This window comes from Callorhinus ursinus, unplaced genomic scaffold, assembly GCF_003265705.2.
Source record: "Callorhinus ursinus isolate GAN/ISIS: 27379988/994484 unplaced genomic scaffold, GSC_fseal_2.0 scaffold1, whole genome shotgun sequence".
NCBI classification, from domain to species: Eukaryota; Metazoa; Chordata; class Mammalia; order Carnivora; family Otariidae; genus Callorhinus; species Callorhinus ursinus.
Window position 1 is genome coordinate 126,285,956 of NW_027397063.1, and position 19,465 is coordinate 126,305,420.

Genomic DNA, 19,465 nt, shown 5'->3' on the forward strand with positions numbered 1-19,465 from the left:
TTTTTTAAGATTTTATTTATTTATTTGACAGAGAAAGAGAGAGAGCACAGGCAGGGGGAGCGGCAGGCAGAGGGAGAGGGAGAAGCAGTCTCTCCGCTGAGCTGAGAGTCCTATGTGGGGCTGGATCTATGTGGGTCCTGGGATCATGACCTGAGCCAAAGGCAGACACTTAACCAACTGAGCCACCCAGGCACCCCTTGCTATTGTATTACTACTATAAACATTCTTGCACATGCTTCCCAGAACTCATGTGCTGATTTTTCTCTAGGTTATTGTTTAGTCAGGGTTCCATCAGGAAATCAGAAGTCTTTCAAAATAATATAAGAGTTTAATACATGGAGTAGAGACTTATACTATCATTGTAAGGACAGGACCTGCAGGGAAAATGTATTAGAGAATGAGATATGATAAAAATTTTGGGAGAGATTTTCTGACTCTTTGGAATTTGAGACTATCAAAGAGGACTGCTATATATGGGCAAATTTCATAAGCCCTGTTTGAAGAAATTTAGTGCACTCATGGGCTAAGACTGTAAGAAAAATTAATTGATATGGACAGAGTATGCAAAAATAAACTGCTGAATATATAAATGATCTAAATGACAAAGCAAATGAGAAGGTATCCATAGAAATCAATTTGTTTTCATAGACAAAGTTGCAATTAAACTTTCTTTTTTTTAAGGACAGTTACAGAGGATGGAAGAAGGGAATATTTAACAGAGAGGTGGCCACAAGAGTTGTGAAAGCAGTTGAAGGGCAGTGGAAGGTCACAGTTCTTCAAGAGACAAGTCATGGATTTGGGTCCTGATTCAGAAACATGCCATCACTATACTTTGAGAAAATATCACCTCTCAGAGTCCAATCTTCATCATTTTAGGATGGGTATAATATCAATCAAATTATAACAGAAACATTATTGGTAAACTTGATAAATAAAGGAAAAGCACAAATTGTTATTATGTAAAATAAAAGTAACATGGCTAAAACAAAAGCTCCAATTTCATAAATAATTGCACGGACTGGTCAATAGGACCTCTTAATTATTTTAATATCAAGAAGGGCCAGGCCTTTAGCTTGAAGCAGGAAATGGGGAAAAAAAATGAAATGGAGTCTGTTTGGCTACTCAATTCTTATTTAGTATCTCTCTTCTGACAAAGAAAGTTAGCTTTAAGTTCAAAAGGACAAAGCAGGGACAATTAAGACAGACTTGAAGCCTAATACTTGTGAAGACGTAATGACTTTACTTGCGGCAAAGATTTACTTAATGCCTACTATTTGCTGGACTCTGTTAGGAGCTGGGGATGAAAGAGTGAATAGAGCAGAACAAGCCCTTGATCTTACAGTCACACAGTCCTATGGGAACTTCATAGAATAGCATGTTGCTGTTTTCAAAGAAATTATGTCCTAGGATACCAAGTGAAAGCGAACAGACCTTTCAACATCGTAACTGAACACTAGCTTTATGTTGAATGAATAAAGAATTGGATCACTGTTGATTAAAAAATTTTTAAGAACATAGGACCTCTGGAAGGAGATGAACAAGTATTAACTCTTAATTTCATTGAGCTTCAGTCCTTATAAAATAAGGATGAGTCTTCAAACTGCCCCAAATATTTAGTAAAATATTTCATTGTGTCCTTGAAATAAGATGGGAAAATTGTGAGATACAAAGATTTGTAATCTACAAATTCTTGAATTATGATTTTGAAGTAATAATTATTAGATTTTTAAAACTTCAGAGGAGAATTTTTATGGCAAAAGATAGCCTTTGCCTTTGGTTATGTTCAGTCTTAAATTTAACCAATAATTTAAATGAGTATATAGAAGACACAATTATTAGATTTTAGGTGGCATTTTAAGACAACATAAAGGACAAAGGTATAATTTAGTTTTCTGTTCTTAGAAGAAAACAGAATTCTGTCACTTGGAGGCATTCTGTATTAAGAGGAACAAGATACATTGTTTGCTTCCATATTAGAGTAGAAAAAAATCGAAGTCAGACAAGGGTTAGCTAAATAAGCTGAGTTATGTTAATCTTATGGCATAAAGACAGCATTTAACCTTTTAGAGTCAAGTGTCTATCAAAAGCTGAAATTTTAGGATTCCATGTCAGTGAGCCTGGACTTAGGGAAAGGCTTCAGCCCTTGTATGACATTGGAACTCTTTGTGAGTAATTAGGGATGAAAATAGTCATGGTTCTGGAAAAGTATGTCAGAGATTGGGGGAAATCAGAACTTCTGAGAGGACTCAGCTGTTAGGGCTCATGCCAAAGACCACCAGATACTAAGCTCATAGTAGTGCAACTAATCTCAGACTTCCTACTAATAGGGATGGTGCCCTTAAGATGTTGGCTGTCTTGGTTAGGGTTGGATGGAGTTTGTGTATATTTAGCCTCAAGGACTCCATCTGAGTGAGAAAAGGAGAAAAGGAACTATTCAAATTCCTGATCAAGCATTAAGTGGCAAGATGTTCTTTTGGGACTTATTCAAGCAGGAGTTTTATGACTACAGAGCTTGATTTTAGAGAAGTGATTGTTGAATTTATGAGCATTTGGACTAGATGGATATTAAGACACCATTCACCTTCTTTCCATGATTCTATACTCAACATATAGGTAAGCCTAGCTCTATGGATGCCTTTTATTTGCCTTTATAGTCTCTCTTTGTCCTGGGAACTTTGCCAGTACTTTGAGACAAATCATTTCCTAAGCACATAAGCAGGAGAAGAATTTCTTTCTTTTTTTTTTCCCTTTAGAAAGATACAAATAACCTACAACACTTGGCGAGCACATGGTTTCTGGCATAGGTAAATTCAAAGAGGTTTTGTGAACAGCATAATTCAGTCAGTTGGGAATGAACAGTATACTTTAAAGAATACCCAAAAGCCAGATAGAAAGGGGGCAAAATGGGATAGGCTGTTGATCTCCTTGGTACACACAGCTGTGCTCAGAACAGATACCATGAGGGCAGTGGGTCTGAGAAGATAAGGCTGCTTTCCTTTTATTGAGCAGTTCTATTGTGAAGGCAAGGTCAAAAATGCTAATAAAGCAGCAGAAACCTGAGTCAAATTGCATAGGCTACAAGGGCTTGTTCCTCGATGCTAATTAATGTTATCACAGAAGATGGCTAAAATGAGAATATTACCTACTAGTAAATTAATAGGATATGCTGAAACATACCACAAGGGAGGAATTGCCTATACTAAATAGTATAAAAGAGATTGCCGCCGGCAAATGGTTACCGGTGAAGAGTTTTCTACATTATGTATAAACTCTAGGAGATATGACTTAAAGTATGCCATGAATCTTTAATTGAGAGAAAATCATTTGTGCAGGATAAAGTGTGATGGCAAACCCATACATCTTTTTTTTTATTATCTATACAGAACATTGATTGTGAACCATTTGAAAAGAATATGTTGCACTAAATTATTATGCCATGATCAGATTAGATCAGTAATGTGTCTATATTTGCTACAGAAGTCATCAGGTTATCTCTGTTTTGAGTTGTCACCTTTGACTGTAGTCTAATTGCTAACTGCAGTTACATGGAACTTAAATTAGGTTGATTCATTGATGTAATTCCCAGAAAAGCCAAGAAAAATCTATTTCAATGATTTCGGAAGTGGGACCTAACTTTTCTTTATTGTAAATTCAATTTTTATCAGATTTATCTAAAAAGTAAAGAGTGGGGGAGAGGAAGGTCTTGGTAGGATAGAGGAATTAAAAGTAAAGGAAAAAATTGCTGAATGAAAACTATGTTGAGAGGCTGATACAGCCATTCGCAGATTATGTCTCAGACCTAAAACAAGTGTTTTGCAGTAAATATACTAATATCTCTCAATGGTCATAAACTATGGAACCCATTTATTACTAATTTTAAAAAGAACATGTTTTTTTAATTTATTTTTTAAGATTTTATTTATTTATTTGAGAGAGAGAGAATGAGAGAGGGGGGAGTGCACATGAGGGGGGGAGGGTCAGAGGGAGAAGCAGACTCCCTGCTGAGCAGGGGGCCTAATGCAGGACTCGATCCTGGGACTCCAGGATCATGACCTGAGCTGAAAGCAGTCGCTCAACCAACTGAGCCACCCAGGTGTCCCAACATGTATCTTTTTATAAAAGAATATCTTCTATTCTCTCAGATTCCAAATCTGCGCGGTGATATCCTTCCTAGTTTGTTTTTGTTTTTTCTGTTTTTGTTTGTTTACCCTATACAGTTAACTGGTTGACTAAATTCTATTCTTTTATGGTTGTTGTTAAATGTTCTCTGGTTATTCCTTCTGTTGTTATCCTTGTGGTTTTTATCTTTATCAAAGTCATAGACTTCCCTTTTTGTCAGTATTGATCAGAAGCTGCTGTTACTCCAAAGGAGGGGGAGGGGGAGGGAGAGGAAAGGAAGGAAGGAAGGTAGGAAGGAAGGAAGGAAGGAAGGAAGGAAGGAAGGAAGGAAGGAAGGAAGGAAGGAAGGGAGGGAGGGAGGAAGAACCATCTGTCTTTGCTTATCTTACCAAACTTCCCTATACCATTTACCTGTTTGTCATTCTTACCAGAATCCCTGGATTCCATACCTACATGCTCTTGATTTTCCTCCCATTTTTTTCCTAATCTTTGCCTTCCCATATAGAAAGATCTGTTTTTTTGCAAACTTCTAAAATATTGGAGTTCTTTAAGAATCTTAGTCTCTCTCTTCTCAAAGTACACAGTTTCCCTGAGAAAGCTCCTAAAATCCCATGCCTTCAGTTATTTGTAGGAGACTGATGTCTCCTAAATATTTATCTCCAAGTCACATCCATTCCTGACCTTCAGACTGGCATTTGATCAGATTCATTTGGCTTGTGCTGAGACAATTCAAACTCATTTTGTTCAAAACCAGACCTGTCATCTTTTCCCCATTTTGCTTATTTTCTCAATTCCATAGCAAAATGACTGGTTCCATGCTCTACTCAATTTCCAAAGACCCAAATGTCGTCTATGAACTCTTCTTCTCTTTTCCTTGAATATCCAATTATTTTACATTCTGTTAATTCTGTACCTCCTAACTCTGTCTTGAATCTTTCCATTTCTCCCCTTTGCCCTAAAATATAATCCTTCACCTAGATTTCTGTAACAGTCTCTTAAATATTTTGCTTTCAGTCTTGGCCAAACTTAAAATATCTAAAGTCTTGGCCAAACTTAAAATATGTTGAATGATCTTACTTGTATACAAATTTAGAATATATTATTGTCCTGCTTCAAACGCTTCTGTAGATCCCCAACACCCCCAGATTTGAGTTTACTGACGTTGACTGCAAGCCTTATTTTCTGTCTGCTGTTTAATTTTCTGTCTGGTCTTTTGCTTATTCCTCCCCTGAAAATTCAGTCACTCTGAATTTCTTAAATATTTCTAACCATTCTCATTTCTGGTGCATTGTACATGCTCCTTCCTGTTCTTGAATCATTCTATTCTTTCTCCTCTATTCTTTCCACACTTTGCCTTACTAATTCCTAGTCTTGCTTCAATGCATAGCTATGTGTCATCTCTCTGATCTTTATAATCGATGTAGCAGTTCCTCTACATAAACTCTGTGTTATTTGTCTTATGCTATATTGTAATGTCATACTTACTCATCTGTCCCTCTACTAGATTTTGAACTCCATGAGTCCAGGAAATGTACCTTTCTGCCTTCTCTCCAATGTCCAGTTTAGTAGTCAATAAATATTTGTCAAATGAGTAAATATAAGCAGAGTCCTAACTGATCATAGCTTCCAAATTCAGTGAATACTACTAGAATTTTACCTACCATATCCAAATCATCTACATTTTAAATTGGAATTCAGAATTAATCTGTTATGATTTTACTTTCAAAATCTTATTCATATTCCACTAATTCCAGATATGCCATAAAAAATACTTAAGTAGCTGATCTGACCTGATAACCATCCACATGAACTCTGGCCCTCAACCTGTCACATTACTTACTATTCTCTGAGGATGATATGGTCATAGTAGCCTTCATTATTTTAATTTTTTTATTATGACACATATAATATGTAAGAGGATGCATAACATATAGGTAAATTTTAAAACAAAAATAATGAAGCAAAATCCCATATATCAATCATATTACTCAAATATTAGAACATCATCAGCATCGTCCAGGACCCTGCAGGCCTCACTCAGATTGTAATTCACTTCCTCCTACCTCAGATATAACCACCAACCTGAGTTTTATGTTTATTATTCTACTGTTACACTTTAAGTTTTATTTATTTATGTATGTATTTATGTATTTATTTATCTAATAAGTTCTATTTTCTGTGTGGATTCATTTTTTTCTTTCATCTTTTTTTTTTTTTTAAGATTTTGTTTTATTTATTTGCCAGAGAGAGAGAGAGCAAGAGAGGGAACACAAGCAGGGGAGTGGGAGAGGGAGAAGCAGGCTTCCCGCGGAGCAGGGAGCCCGAAGTGGGGCTCGATCCCAGGACCCTGGGACCATGACCTGAACCGAAGGCAGACGCTTAACGACTGAGCCACCCAGGCGCCCCTATTTTATTTTTTTCAGTATAAATAATTTTGTTTGCTGTCTTAAGTTGGAGGCTTGGCTCATTGACTTTCAGGCTATTTTCTAAAATATAAGCCTATACATTTCCTTTTAAAGGCTATATCTTATAAGTTTAATATATAGTAATCTTTTTATGGTTCAGTGCTAATATTTTCTTATTTATAAATTTATTCCTTAATATCAAATTCGTTATTTAGATGTTGTTTTAAAAAATTACTTCAGGGGGTGCCTGGGTGGCTCAGTTGGTTAAGTGACAGACTTTATTTTGGCTCAGATCGTGATCTCAGGGTTGTGAAACTGAGTCCTCATCTGGGCTCCGTGCTCAGTGGGGAGTATGCTTGAGTTTCTCTCTCTCCCTCTCTCCCTCCCCCACTTTGTTGTGTGTGTGCTCTCTCTGTAAAATAAATAAATCTTAAAAAAATTACTTTAGAATTTAAAAATGAGATTTAATTATAATCATGATTAATAATTAGAATTTTGAAAATTAATTTTAATAACTTTTCAGAATGTATTACATTGTACTTAAAGAATAGTCTTAATGATATCAAGTTTTAAAAATTTTCTGACACTTTGTGGCAAGGCAAATGGATGGAATATGATCTACTCTAGTTAGTGATTAGACCTGGTATTACATATGTTGTTGAGTTCAACCTTGTTCTTTGTGTTATTTTAATGTTCTAAATTTTTACTTGTTTGATGTCTCTTATTTTGATGTTGGATTTCTTTCTTCTTGTGTTTGTGCTGGGTTTTACCTCATTTATTTTGACTATGTTATGATGCTCATACAAGTTTAGAATATCTACCCCCCTTCCTTTTAATCCTTCATTGGATTAAACCTTTAATTAACACGTGTCCTCTTTATTTCTAGTATCTTTTGCTTTAATATCTATTTTCTCTCATGCTAGTAGAGCAAAAATAAGTCTTATCATTTACCCAGCATATCTTTTCCATCATTTTACCTTCAATCCTCTGTGTTCTTAAAGGTTACATGTACTTTTAAAAAGAACATGTAGATTATTTTTTTTAATTTCAGGCAAAAATATTTATATTTTAATGAGAGATTAGATCATTTTGTCTTTATTTTGGTTATGGATTTAAAAAATATTTCTAAAATGGTTTTTGTGTTTTCTGTTTCTTCTGCTTTTTCTGATGGTTTTGTCTTGAATTTTATTTAATATTGGTTGAGATGGTTGTTAAAATAGGTAGTTGTGGTTATTTAAAGTTTTGTCTGTGCATATACTTTTTTGATAATCACGCTGAAAATTTTAACATGCATATTTAACTTATATAAAGAGACCTGGGGTCATTTTCCTTCTGCTTGAAGTATCCTTTATCATTTAGTAAAGATTTTTTGGTGAAAACTTTATCCAATGATTTTTTTATGTTGAAAATTGTCTTCTTTTCCCCTTATTTTTGAAGGAAAATTTTGATGAGTATATAGTTCTGGATTTCATTTTGAAGTTATTATTCCACTCTTTTCTAGTATCCAATATGAAGTCAGTGGTCAAATTGCCAGATATTATTTAGTTTACTATTTTATCTCTTTGAGTCCTTTTAAGGTCTTTCTCAGTTTTATTATGGTGTAAATATATGTAGATGTTTTGTTTGTATTTATAATATTAGACATTCATTGGGCTTCCTTGATTTGAATATTTGTGTCTTACATTAGCTTAGAAAAATTCTCTTCATTCATTTCTTCAGACATTCCCTGTCTCTCATTTTCTCTCTTCCTTCTCTCTGTAATTTTAGGGTTAGTTTTGTGATAGACCCATTCTGTCCTCCATGTTGTTCAACTTCCCCATTTTCCATCATTCTGCCTTCTGGTACATTCTTTCAACATGCTTGTTTCTATATTCCAATTCACTAATAAGCTCTTAATTTGTGTCTTACTTGCTCTTTATCAAATTCATTTATTTTTCACACTTTTCTCATTCCAAAAAATTCTATTTGTTTCTTTTTGAAATTGCCCATTTGTTTTTGATTGCTTTTTTTAGGTTCCTTTTTATAGGAAATTTTATTTTATATTTAAGAATAATATAAACATGTTTACTGTTTTGTATCTGATAATTTTATGTTTATATTAAACATAATAGTGTGATCTGATTTGTTTCTTTGGGTATTTGATCATTTTTCATTGCAAAATTATTTTCTTTGCATGCTATCAGTATGATAATTTTTGAGGCCTGGTTAAAGTGTGTTCTTTGATAATTTTTCATTGCAAAATTATTTTCTTCATATGCTATTAGTATGATAATTTTGAGGCCTGGTTAAAGTATGTTCCTCTAGGGAAGAGTTATCCTTTACTCCTGCCAGGTTCCCAGAGGCACTACTACTGAGAACCACTTCAACTAAATTAGTATTCTTCTTTGGGTACTTGGAAGCATCCAAGTAGGAGAAATACTGGCCTTTTACCAGCATGTAGCTAGAATTTTCAGAGAAGATTTTTTTCTCTTTTGATTAAAAGCTAAAGTAGGCAGGTAGTCCCATTTCCTTCTCCTTCTTCAAACAGTCCCCCAGACACCCAAGATGCTGAAGGTATCACTTTTTGGGGGTCCTGGTTTTATGTCTTTGTGTGAGTATATTTGATTCAAACTTCCATGTTCCTCAAGACCCCAGATTTTGATGTTTGTCCCAACAAAGCCCTTTAAATCTTAGTGTGTAGGCCACTTTGGATTGACACATGCCTCCAAGGTAAATACCAGAGAGGTAGTTACTTGCTTCTGTAGATTTTCTCTTAGACTTATGATTAACCTCTCAAACTTTGACCAGGCCATCAATTCACTTAACACTTCTAAAGGTCATGCTTTTTCACCTTTAAATGAAGCAGTTAGCAGTAATAGTAGGTGATCTCTTTTATTATGACTCTTTTCAATAACTTTAGTAGGTTTTTCAATAACCTTCAAACTGTATATTTTAGGGATGAATTAACTGGTGTCCTTAATGGTAAAAAGAGGAAGTCAACATGCCAAACCTTGTGAAGAGTGCTCTGGGGGTCTTCAGTTAGAGGACTGTATTCACTGGCTAGTGTACAGTGCTTGAGAACAATTGCTTCATCCTGAAATGAGGGAGTATACCCCATGGGATGACTTGCATCCCTGTCATTTCATAAACAAATTCCAGAGCTGGTGATAGCTAATGTGTTGTTTCTCCCAGGTAACACCTTACATACTGAAAAAACTCACTTCAGGAAAATACTTTCATACAAAGTAGACAGTAAAAATCTGAAAATGCCAGGCACTTCAGCAAAACTTGTATGCAAGGAAACCTTACTTGATATTATTCAAATTATGCCTACACAGTAAAGCCAATCCATACATAGCTATCAGTATTGAGGCAGAGATGCAAATATGTCTTCATTTGGGGCTGATAGATGTTGTGACCTACTTACTCTAGGAAAGTGCATCTTCATTTTTCAGCTATCTCCAAAAATTAGTGACCATAGTTAATAGGATGTCATAAAAAGTATACCACAATATTGGTACAGAAAATTTAAATAAATTGAACTAAAGAATTACCATTGTAATCATTTTATTATTCTCCCTTTATAGACCTTGTGTAAATGAAACTGCTTTCTTTGCTCTGTGAAGATAAGCAATTTCACTCCCCAGTCTGAATAGCATGGCACTGACGAACAGCTGTGAATGAATCAAGTACAGGGTAAACATACAAGACAGCAAATGATTTTGAAGCTCAACAGCCCATGAACAATAACTGTAATTAAACTCAATAAAGAACAAGAAAAGAGAAAAGATGCAGAGTAGAAAAAACAATAACAACAACAAAACACCACCACAATAGCAAAACAGCCTGAAAAGATTGAAGGAAACCAGCAGAACACCAGAGAATTGTTGAAGCCACTTTGCTTTGCCTTCACCATAATTGATCATTTTATATATTAAATATCACTTTTCCTCCCAAGGGATCTAAAGGCTAAATTCATGGTCAATATGTCCTTGAATATATTTACTGGATTTTGGAGTATGTAATAAATGACAGAGGTATAAAACATACCTTACGTTTCCTTCATCTTTTTCTTTTCGTAGTCATTTTAGCAGGCAATTTTCTGCATTTAATAGAAACACAGCATCTGAAAGTGTCTTTAGTGGAATAGTTTGTCGTTTCCCTTGTTTGCTCCTAGCTTCTGACATTATTTATCTAGTGTTTTTCTCTCTGCTCTCATTTTCTTGTCTTCCTGTCACTCTTTGTGGGATGGGCCTGACAGTTCATTGATGTTCTTATAGAACCTGACTGTTGTACTTTCCAGATGCAACACTTAGAGCATATTGAAAAGTCACAAAAACACATACGCACACAAGAGTGTGGTTTTTTCCATAAGAGTGCATAGAAATAGAAAGTTAACATGCCAATTTACATAGTCACTTCTGTTTTATTAATGTGAGAGAAACAGATTTTTATGTTTCTGATTTCACCTTCAAAAATCGTCTTTCCCAATGTAAACTTGATCAATTTCAGGAAGCTGTAATAATCCAGCTGCAACTAATGGAGTGTGTGAGAAAGATGTGAACAAAAATCAAATCAATGCAATGCAAAGGGTGATGACCCAAACCTACTTCTCTCTTTTGTGAAGTAAATCAAATAAATTGAATAAAGTCATTTTAAACTAACCAATGATAATCTCATTCTGATGTGGCCATGACATTAGCAGAAATAATAGGAAAAGGGATTCAATCTAAATTGAAAAAAGTCTGAACCAATGAGTATTTTACTGTCATTTAATTTTCCGTTTTGCAAGAGGCTGGCTCTCAACTCTGTAGTATATTGAGTAACTTCTACAGATTTTTGTCAGGGTTTTATTATTACTTTGGAAACATGGTACAACCAAGAGTCTGGGTTTTCAAGACCCGTGTTCCTAGATTTAACTTCCCATGGAACCTGGATGAAGCTAGCCATGTTACTTAGATTCCCTGAGATCCCTGTTCCAAAAATGAGAACAATGGTAACTATTGAGGAGAATTGTGCTGAGGATGCAAGATTTCATATACATAGAGCATAGTAAATTTCTTGGCACTTATCAGGAGCTCAGTACGTGTTGTAAGCCCCACCCCTACTTTCTTTCTCTCCTTGCATCCTAACAATAAAAGCTAATGTCCATCAAACACTTTCGTTTCAAATAATTCTTATTTCACAGCACATCTATATTCATTCTTAGATATTAAGACACTTTGCTTTTCATTCTCCACTTTGCATTCCTTTTAACTGTATAGTGACTTGTTTAAGAAGGTACTGCTAGTAAGTGTCAGAGTGATTAGAAGTCAGGTTTTTCTGACTTTGGAACCCATATTCTTAACCACACTTAAACTTCTCTGCTTTCATAATGTACTGAGGAGGGACAGCAGGTTTGCTTCAGTCAAAAAACTACTCTCTTGATTCCAGCACAATATGTTTGCTTGATTTCTGGCCTCCATAGATGACCTACTGGCTTTTACAACATCTACTGCCCTGTATTTGCTATCTATTGGTGTCTAACAAATTACCACAAAACTGAGTGATTTAAAACAATATACATGTATTATCTTGTAGTTTTTGTTAAGAATGTTGGCATGCTTGGCTGTATCCTTAGTGTCACAGTATCTCACAAGCCTGCAGTCACCGTTGGCAGTTTCACCCAGAGGCTCAACTAGGGAAAGATCTGCTTCTAAACTCACTCAGTTTTTTGGTTTTTCATTAGCTGTTGGCCTGAGGGCACAGATCCTCACTGCGTGGTGCTTGGAGGCTACTGTTATGGGCTGAATTGTGTCCTCCCTCACCCTCCCAATTCATATGAATTTGAAGCCCAAACCCCAAATGTGTGTTTGGAGATGAGACCTTTAAGGAGGTAATAAGGCTAAATGAGGTCATCCCTAATCCAATAGGACTGAGGTCCTTATAAGAGGAGGAAGAGATACCAGAATTCTCTCTGTTCCCATGTGTGCACAGAGGAAAAAGCCATTTGAGTACACAGTGAGATGGTAGCCATCTGCAACCCAAGGAGAGAGGTCTAACCAGAAACCAACCCTGATGGCACCTTGATCTCAGACTTCCAGTCTCACAACTGTACAAAAAATAATTTTCTGTTATTTAAGACACTCAATTTTTTTATTTTTTATTTTTAAAGATTTTATTTATTTATTTGACAGAGAGAGACATAGCAAGAGAGGGAACACAAACAGGGGGAGTAGGAGAGGGAGAGGCAGGCTTCCCTGCAGAGCAGGGAGCCCAGTGCGGGGCTCGATCCCAATCACGACCTGAGCTGAAGGCAGACGCCCAATGACTGAGCCACCCAGGTGCCCCTAAGACACTCAATTTGTAGCATTCTTTTATGGCAGCCTGGGCAGACTATTATAGCCACTCTTAACTTTTTACCACGTGGGCCTCTTCAACATGACAGTTTGCTTCTTTAAAGTATGCAAGCTGGGAAGGCAATAGAGAGACAGAAGTAAGACAGAAGTCACAATATTGGAAAGCTAATCATAGAATTGACATCCCCTCAGGTTACTCCACTCAGTTAATTCAAAGCGAGTTCCTCAAAGGAGGAGATTCCAAAGGCTGTGAATACCAGGAGGTAGTGTTCATTGGGCCCATTTTAGGAGCTACCACACTTTCTGAATCTTAGGAGGCATGCCTAAATTTCTGGTTTGGAATTTTGGAACTAAGCACCAATAGCAACTCTTGAAGGCTACCTAATTTCTCTCTCAATCTGAGTATGCTATGACCACCTCCTTGTTTGCTCTTTTGGAATTATAAAGTTCTAGGGATACCCTTCCTAGAGGTCTCTTTCTTACATTCAAATGGGCAGTGAAATAGAGGTCTGTCTCCTCTGAGGATTCCTTTCTACACAACTTATATATTTCACTTTTTTCTTTGACTTTGGCCTGGGTAGGCAAGGCTTGGGCATGTTGCTTATTCCCTCTTTTTCTTAACTCTTCTCTTTTCCTCTTTTCAGTTTATTAAGACTGGACATAGCTTTCCTTCTTTTTTTTCTTCCTGTTTGGGAAATAATTCCATTTTGTAAAATTCTGTGACCCAATTAACAAGGATTATTTCTTGATATTTTAATGGGAAAAAGAGGGGTGCCTGGTTGGCTCGGTCAGTTAAGCATCCAACTCTTGATTTCAGCTCAGGTCACAGTCTCAGGATCATGGGACTGAGCCCTGCATTAAGCTCCACAGCCACTGGGGAGTCTGCTTGGGATTCTCTCTCTCCCTCTCCCTCGGCCCCTTCCTCTCCCCCATGTTCCCCCCACCAAATAAATAAATAAATAAATAGATAAATTAAAAAAATAAATGGGAGAAAGATGATAAAAAAATTAGCAGAAACCTTTTTTAAAAGACAAATCCTAGTTTTCACTATGTATTGTCTTTCTGTAGACTTTAAAATTCAATTGAGATGGCAGAAGCCAAACCTTAGTTGCTTCCCTAACCCTTGAACTTGAAGTAGATACATACTTTGAGATGATGAGGGAAAAAAACAAGTCGTGTATAAGGAAATACAATGACTAAAAAACACATTAATATTTTTGAGAAAATGATTTGTTGCAAGGTTTTCCTCATATAGAGAAGTTAGAAAAGATCTGTAACCTAAGGAATTTACCTAATTCTTTCTTTTTTTTTTTTTTTTTTTTAAAGATTTTATTTATTTATTTGAGAGACAGAGAGAATGAGAGAGAAAGCACATGAGATGGGGGGAGGGTCAGAGGGAGAAGCAGACTCCCTGCTGAGCAGGGAGCCTGATGCGGGACTCGATCCAGGGACTCCAGGATCATGACCTGAGCCGAAGGCAGTCGCTTAACCAAATGAGCCACCCAGGCGCCCCCTAATTCTTTCTTATATACAAAGCTTTTCTTTACAAAATTGCTATGTGTGTAGAGCGTAGCTTGGACCAAAGCCAAACTACTCTGATTCTGGCAATATGTAGCAGTACATCTGTTCTCTGGCTAATAGAGGGACTTGTGAAATCATATTTGAATCAATTGCAGTTTCTTAATCAGTGATGAGGAAATGGAGTGTCAGGATTTTAGCAACACTATTTTAAAAAATGTTGAAGCACATGGCCCTCCAGGCCACATGGACATAAGCCAGAACCACCAAACTACCCATTACCTGGAACATTCACAATCACCTTGGAAGCACAGATGCTGGGGCACCTGACCAATTAAAATTACATTGCCTTTGTGTCTTTTTTCTTACAGATGAAGAGGCAGGCTGTGCATGCATTGGCCTGTGGTCCCAAGGGAACTTGGCTGACTTCTGTCCAGAAACAGGATTAAAATGGAAATTATATCTTAGATCTTTGAAGGATTTATATTAGAAACCTGAAGGATTTTTATTAGAAACTTGATTTTCTATTATCTATTGAGTTTGGTACTTCATTACCCAACTCAAAGTATCCAAAGGGTTTTTGTTTTGTTTTGTTTTGCTTAAAGATTTTATTTATTTATTTGAGATAGAGAAAGCATCAGTAGAGGCAGAAGGAGAGGGAGAAGCAAATTCCCCATGGAACAGGAAGTCCGATGCAGGACCCTGAGATTATGACCTGAGCCAAAGGCAGACACTTAACCAACTGAGCCACCCAGGTGCCCTGAGAGTTTTGTTTAACCTCTGGAGCAAAATGGGAAATGGCTACTAGGGTTTGGGTTATGGGTATGACATACAGCTCTATGCAATAAAGAACAGAAATTATGAATCTACTTGCACTATGCTATGGAAATGTCACTCAAATTATTCTATTTTTGCATCCATGCAAGTAGAATATATTTGTCTTTTCCTGGGATTTGGGTCTTATATCAATGTGCTATTTCAGACACTGGTAACAATATCATACACACACAAACATTCTCTCAACCATTCAAGATTTAACAAACATTTACTAAGTAGTAACTAAATTTCAGGCACTGTTAAAGGCAGCTAAAACTCGGGCAGATAGGTACTGGATAGGTATTCTGTTAGAACAGTAGTGGAATTTCCCTACTTCTTTCAAAACATGATTTCCTGTGAGACAAGTTCATTGAAAGATGAACTAATTATTTCCTAAGAAAGGAGATGGCAGCTCTGATAATGACGTTTTCTCTATCAGGAAAATTTATGTAATTATCTAATAATTGCCTATGTAGAGATAAATATTTCTATAGAAAATCATCTTAGAGAATGTTAGAATTGGAAAAGATTTTAAAGGCCATTTACTTGAGTTTTTTAGGAGGCAGAGTTCAGTAGATTCTATGAAATTCAGTGAGAGGGATTAGGCTCATTTTATTTAATCTCATTATTGATTAGGCCCAGAATTGACATTACTAGAAGAAAATCACTCTTGATGTATTATTTCCTACCCATAAATGTTACTCTTATTATGACCCCAGGAGAAGGCAAAAAGAAGGGAAGTCAAGACAAGACAATAAAACTGCCAAGTAAAGCTTCACCTGATCTAACTACATACATAATACATTTTGGTAGATATTCTCCAAAGATGATCACCATCAGTCCCTTTCCTCCTCTGTGCACGTGTTGCCCTACACATTAAAAGGTGGAGTCTAATTTTCTTTCTCTTGGATGTAGGGTGGATTCAGTGACTTGTTTGAACAGCTGATGGTAGTGAAATGTTCGGGGACTTACCAGTTTAAGTCTTATGATGCCTTGAAACTTCTGCCCTATATCTCTTGAAAGGCTTGCTCATGGGTGCTCCCTCTAGAACTTAAGCAACATGTTCTTAGAAACCTATGCCACATGTGGAAGCCATGTTCAGCTTCTCTAATGGAGAGCTCAGCTGAACTCCTCCCAGCCAACAGCCAGCATCAACTGTGTCAGTGGGGCTTTCAGATGACTCCAGAATCAACTGCTATTTGACAGAAAACACATTTAAAATCCTAAGCAATAACTGCCAAAATGAGCCAAATCGATCCAGAGAACCATGGAACATAATGGTAAATTGTTATTTTAAGCCACTGCATTTTGAGGTTGTTATGCAGTTCCCCCTGTGTCCATTCTGGATCTAATCAATAGCTTCAGATTAAACCTAATCCTTCTCACTAAATCTCACAGAACATATTATTGAACACTGCTCTCCAAAGAGCTAAATTAGATGATCTTTTAAGTTACTTCCATTTCTAAGATTCACTAAGAAAAGATGATTTTCTGTAGAAATATCAGAATAGATGGCCAGTGGTCTTGAGGACTAGATTCATCACTGACATATCAATTGGCCAAAAATGTAACGAATTGTCATGGAAATTGTTCTCTTAAGTTTTACAAACATTTTCTCACAATAACCCCAATACTCTGTGTAGACCCAGAACATCACAACCCAAAGATTATTCATCTATAAGCAAAAATATGACATCATGATTTTTAGTATAGTAAGAGGCAAATTTGGGAATTGAGGAAATTTATTGTATGTGGCCAATAATTCTTCTATTATCTTTCTATTGTCAAACTTAGTACTCTGAAGGCTAGGATATCAGTCTTTCATGTCCTGGTAGGTTTTGACTCATCTTTATTCCAGGCATGTTTGCTTCTTACTCTTTTTATACTTTTTTTCAGGTTAATTAACACACAATGTTGTATTAGTTTCAGGTATCCAACATCATGATTCAAAAATTCTACATATTATTCAGTGCTTACCTCAATAAGTATGGTCACCATCTGTCACCATATAACATTATTGCATGTTATTGACTGCATTCCCTATGCTGTACTTTTCATTTCCATGACTTATTTATTTTATAACTGGAAGTTTGAAACTCCTAATCACCTTTATCTAATTTTACCCATTCTTCCACCCACCTCTTCTCTGGCAACGACCAGTTTGTTCTCTGTATTTTAGTCTATTTTTTGTTTTTAATATTTTCTTTGTTTCTTTGTTTTTTAGAATCCACATATAAGTGAAATCATAAGTGAACTTGTCTTTCTCTGACTTATTTCACTTAACTTAATAATACTCTAGATTTATCTATATTGTTACAAATGACAAGAACACATTCTTTTTATAGCTGAGTAATATTCTAGTGTATGTATGTGTATGTATATACATTTCTTCTAGGATTTTTATGTTTAAGGCTATCACATTTAGGTCTTTAATCAATTTTGAGTTTATTTTTGTGTATGGTGTAAGAAAGTGGTCCAGTTTCATTCTTTTGCATGTAGCTGTCTGGTTTTCCCAGCACCATTTATTAAAAATGACTCTTCTTTTCCCTATTGTATATTCTTGCTTTCTTTGTAATAGATTACTTAACCATACAAACATGAGTTTATTTCTGGGTTCTCTATTCTGTTCCACTGATCTGTTGTCTATTTTGTTTGTTTGTTTTGATTACTACAGCTTTGTAGTATATCTTGAAATCTGGGATTGTGATACTCCAGCTTTGTTCTTTCTCGAGATTTCTTTGGCTAAATTGGATCTTTTGTGGTTCCATACAAATTTTAGGATTATTTGTTCTAGTTTTATGAAAAATGCTTTTGGTATTTTGGTAGGGATTGCATTAAATCTGTAGATTGCTTTGGATACTATGAATATTTTAACAATATTCTTGCAATTTATGAGCATGGCATATCTTTCCATTTTTGTTATCTTCAATTTCTTTCATCAATTTTTTTTTAAAGATTTATTTTAGAGAGGGGGAGGGAAAGACAGAGGGAGAGGGAGAAAGGGAATCTCCAGCAGACTCTCCGCTGAGTGAGGAGCCCGACACAGGGCTTGATCTCATGACCCTGAGATCATGACCTGAGCCAAAATAAAGAGTTGGATGCTCAACCAACTGAGCCATCCAGGTGCCCCTTTCATTAATATTTTATAGTTTTCAGAATGCAGGTCTTTTACCTCCTTGGTTAAGTTTATTCCTAGGTATTTCATTCTTTTTTTGTGCAATTATAAGTGGGTTTGTTTTCTTAACTTCTCTTTCTGTTGCTTTGTTATTAGTGTGTAAAATTTGACAGATTTCTGTATATTTATTTTGCATCCTGTGACTTTACTAAATTTATTTAAAGTTCTAATAGTTATTTATTTTTTGCTAAAGTCTTCAGGGTTTTCTACATATAGTATCATGTCATCTGCAAATAATGACAAATTAATTTCTTCCTTACTAATTTGGATGTCTTTTATTTCTTGTCTGACTGCTGCAGCTAGGACTTCTAGGTACTACAGTGAATGAAAGTGGCAAGAGTGGGCATCTTTCTCTTGTTCCTGATCTTAGAGGAAAAGCTCTCAGTTTTTCACCATTGAGTATGGTATTAGCTGGGGGTTTTTCATATATGGCTTTTACTATGTTGAGGTATATTCTCTCTAAACCTATTTTGTTGAGAGTTATTATCATGAATGGATGTTATACTTTGTCAAATGTATTTTCTGCTTCTATTGAGATGATCATATGGTTTTTAATCCTTTCTCCTGTTAATGTGATGGATCACATTGATTGATATTGAACACTGAACTACCCTTGCATCCTTGGAATAAATCTTATTTGATCACGTGAATAACTTTTTGATGTATTACTGAATTCAGTTTGCTGATTTTTTTGTCAAGGAGTTTTGCATCTATGTTCATCAGAGATAGTGGTCTGTAGTTTTTATTTTTGTGGTGTCTTTGTCTGGTTTGGTTTCAGGGTAATACTGGCCTTATAGAATGACTTTGGAGGCTTTGCTTCCTCCTCCAGTTTTTTGGAATAGTTTGACTAGAATAGGTATTAACTCTTCAAATGTTTGGTAGAATTGACCTGTGAATCCATCTTGTCCTGGACTTCTGTTTGTTGGGAGGTTTTTGATTACTGATTCAATTTCATTGTTGGTAATCTGTTCAAATTTTCTTTTTCTTTCTGATTCTGTTTTGGGTGATTATATGTTTCTAGGAATTTATTCATTTTTTTCTAGGTTGTCCAATTTGTTGCTGTATAATTTTTCATAATATTCTTTTATAATCCTTTGTGTTTCTGTGCTGTTGGT